Source organism: Propithecus coquereli, unplaced genomic scaffold (assembly GCF_000956105.1).
Source record: "Propithecus coquereli isolate 6110/MARCELLA unplaced genomic scaffold, Pcoq_1.0 Scaffold371, whole genome shotgun sequence".
NCBI lineage: Eukaryota > Metazoa > Chordata > Mammalia > Primates > Indriidae > Propithecus > Propithecus coquereli.
Genome location: NW_012149408.1, coordinates 298,000 through 302,011, shown reverse-complemented (window position 1 = coordinate 302,011; position 4,012 = coordinate 298,000).

The window sequence follows — 4,012 nt, the reverse complement described above, 5'->3', positions numbered from 1 at the left end:
AAGTAAATGGGTTTTATAAATACATGGGTCCATGTAACAGAAAGAATAGAAAAGTCATTAAATTCATGTATTTGAGTTAAAATTTACATAGAGTAAAATGAAGAGATTGTAAGTGTATAAGCAAATGGATTTTATAAATACATGGGTCCATGTGACCTACATTCTGGTTAAGATTTAGAACATTTCCACAACCTTGAAAAGTTTTCTGACACTTTCCACAAACACTTTATCGATTCCTATCGGCTTGGATTTCCTTTGTACATTCCTAAATTTTATATGAATGGAGTAATTCAGTATGTACTCTTTAATAATTGGCTTCTTTCACTCAACATAAAGTTCGTGGCAGTTGCACATATTAAAGAATGCATTAGAAATCCATTCTCTTTATTACTGTTAGTATTCCACTGCATAAACACAGCAATCTGCTCATCGATTCTACTTTCGATGGCCATTTCAGTCATTTCCACTATTTGACCATTATGTATAAAGTCAAAACAAGCATTCCTGAACAAATTCTTCGGGGATGTATGTTTTTGATTCTTTTGGGTAAATATATAGGAGTGGAATTGCTGGATCATAGAAAAGTTATAAACGTCAGTTTATTAGCAATTGCCAAACATTGTGCCAAAATGATTGTAGCAAACTTGACTCCCATGAGCAGAGTGGGATGTTGTGCTCACCATTTTCACATTCATAAAAAATACAGTGCCATTAGTTTTGTCCTAAAATTTGTATGCAATTGTTTTAAAGAATAGCCTTTCATGTTCACCCACAAGAGTATTGTGCTCTTTATCTCCTCCTGACAGTCTGAGATTTCGTATGTTGTCATTCTCTTTTCACCTAAGGAGTTTGCTTTGGCAATCTTTGCAGTGTGGATTGTCTGGCGACACCATCTCTCAGCTATTGCTCATGTAAAAAACATTTTTGACTGTATATAGAATTATGGGTTTACAGGGTTTCTTTTGCTTTTTTTTCAGCACTTTAAAGATTTATTTTATAATTATGATGTCGATTATTTTTGGTGACAAGTCAGTCATTGTTTTATTGTTCTAGGGATAATGTGTCTTCTCCTTGCTCTCAATGCTTTTTGGCTCTTCACTTTATCTTTGATGTACAGCAGCTGGAATATGTAGTGCCCAGGCTTAGTTCCCTTTACACTTCTCCTCTTTGGGGTTCGTAGATTTCTTAGTTGTTTAGGTTCATATTTTTCATCAAATTTGGTTATTTGTAAATTTGTTTTTGTTGAAATTTCTTTCTTCTCTTCCCTTGTGTCTAAACATACACATTGTATAAAGATTGATATTTTCCATGGCTCACTAGAGAATTTGTTTTTTTCATTTTTTCTTTCTGCTCTTTATATTAAAAATTTCTGTTGGTCCGTCCTCAAGTTCATGAACCTCTTTCATGTAGATGCCAATGATCTGTAAAGCCTATCCGGTGAGTTATGTACATAAACCTTTTATTTTATAATAGTTTTACATTTACTAAAAAATTTCAAAGAGAATTCTCATAAAGCTCACACTGAGTATCCCCGATTATTAGTGCCTTACACAATACTGAGCACTTGTCACGATGAATGAAGCAATACTGATGTGGTATTAACTGAAGACTCTACTTAATCAGATTTCTGTAGATTTTAGCAGATGTTCCAGCCTCCCTCTCTGGACACCACATTAGGTTTAGTTGCAATGTTTTCTCCAGTTGTGACGATTTTTTAGACGTTCCTCACGTTGATAATCTTGAGAGTTTTGAAAAGCACTGGCCAGATAGATTGTAGAATGTCACCAAGTTGATATTTGCTCAACTTCCTTTTCTCTGATCACATCCTGTCAAAGGTATAAACCATCAACATGATGTGAAACTGTTAATGTTAACCTTGGTCATCTTGCTGAGACAGTGTTTCTTATTTTTTCCACTATAAATTTACTCTTTTCTCTTTATATTGTAATTTTTAAAATGATATCACTATGCTCAGCTTACTCTCACTAGGTGAGGAGCTATGCTTCATCCTTCAAGATAAAATATCTATATTAGTTATTGGGAATTTTTCTGCATGGGAGATTTTTTTATTATATCACATTTATCAGTTTTTTCATTCATCCATTTATATTAATTCTTTAAAATGTAGAACAGTTTAATCTGAAGGCGAAATTTAAAACCCAAACAAACTTTCAAAACATACCTACATGGCTTGTATACAGGCATCAAAGCATGATCAGCAGGTACTAACACTTAATGTGAAAACTTGCTTAATTAAGCAAGGGCAATAAATTGTTTAAGTTATTGTAGTTTTAGTTCTGGCTGAATTTCCGTGATGGTAGATGGTACATTCCCACAGGAAATGTGCAATACATGACACGCCACAGACGTGAACAAAAACTCGCTGCACAATGCTTAGATTGCTCTTCCAAATAAGGTCATAAATGACTTAGAAGTTTGGAGAGTGGAAGAGGAAGCTAGGGGAGCTGTTTTGTCCTGGGAGCTCTCGCGTCCTCGTCCCCAAAGGCACGGGTCTGTGTGTGTGGACTTTTCTTCAGCCCTGGGCTTGCGTTTGTGCTGTGCGAGAGAGCTGCCATGAGAGATGGAGAACTGAGAGGAGGAAGATTAGAGATATGTGCCAGGTGCCCAGGGGCTAAGGAGGAAATTGCAAGTGGCCAGGGGAAGAGAGACGCAGGTGAGAGAGTTCCTGTGATCGGCCTCCAAAGACACCCACCGAAGATGCTCAAAGAGAAAATGAGTGGTATTAACCACGTAAGATCATTTCGTCTCCGTATTTCTCCTGCAGGCCACGTGCCTCTGAAGGCACGCACTCGATTATCAGTCTGTCTGAAGACAGGGCAAGGCCAAGAGTGTCCCCTTCCCTTTCCTGGACAGTCCAAACACAGGGAGAGTTGAAGCTTGACCTTCAGGGTTTGAAGTTTTTGACTATTTCACTGAACCGGACATATCAGTTACTAAACCGAGTCTGTATTTTTACCCAAGTGACTGGAAACATTTTATTACCTATAAATGACCATCAAAGTCATGAAACTTGCCGTAGTTTACTTCGAGCTCAGAGAAGTACCTAGTCCCACTGAGACGCAGTGGCAAAGTGAAGGTGGCTTCTGAATAGGCGCCGTGAGTTCTGCTTCTTCCATTTTAGGGACACGGGTCTGTTATACTGAGGAGAGTTGCTGATATCAAAAGATGGATCCCACAACAGGAAACTGTTAGGTAGTGGGGATTATCTGCTGGAAACTCGCCCAGGGAAGTATAGCAGCATTTGTATGCACCTCTCTGTCCATTTTCCACTGGTCCCAGAGGAAAGTAAAGCAGATGTCTGTGGCCTGTTTATCTCCAGGATGTGTTCCGCGACCTCTGAGGACCACTTGACTTGAACAAGCTTACTATGTTATTAAAAAGCTGGCTTTAGGTAACACTTCCTGTTCTAGAAGAGGTGGTATTCATTTCTCTTTTTATTAACATACACGTCAGAATGTCCATTTAAAGAATATTGTTTTTGTATTTAAAAGTGACAATGATCAAATATAGAAAACAATCAGACAAGAGGAGATGGGATTTGGCTGTGTGACATTAATGAATATGGTGTCTATTTGCCGGGGCGGCACCGATGACTGCAATTTGGGGAATTTCAGGCAGGTAGGGCTGGGCAGTCGTCCTATGACAGAGCAGTGGGAAAAATTTTTCTTTCTGCCTCTGTCCTATTTCATACCCTCCACTGCTAAATAAATACAGCTCCGGAGGTGGAGATGGCTAGCTCTTTCAAGAGAAGAGACTTGAATGTAAATTTTGGAAACTGAACCTTAGTATTGCTGGTACTGCTACTATTTTGTTTTAATTTAAGAGATTTGATTATACTCTGGATTTGTTTAAATCTCATCTCTCTGATCCATAGATTAGCTTTGCTTCTCAATACTCTTTCTTTCTATAGATTCATCTCTCGGAACATGTTTTGTATTTGTTGAAGGCTCTGCTGATGTTCTCAGTAAGATTTTCTTTATAAATTATTTTC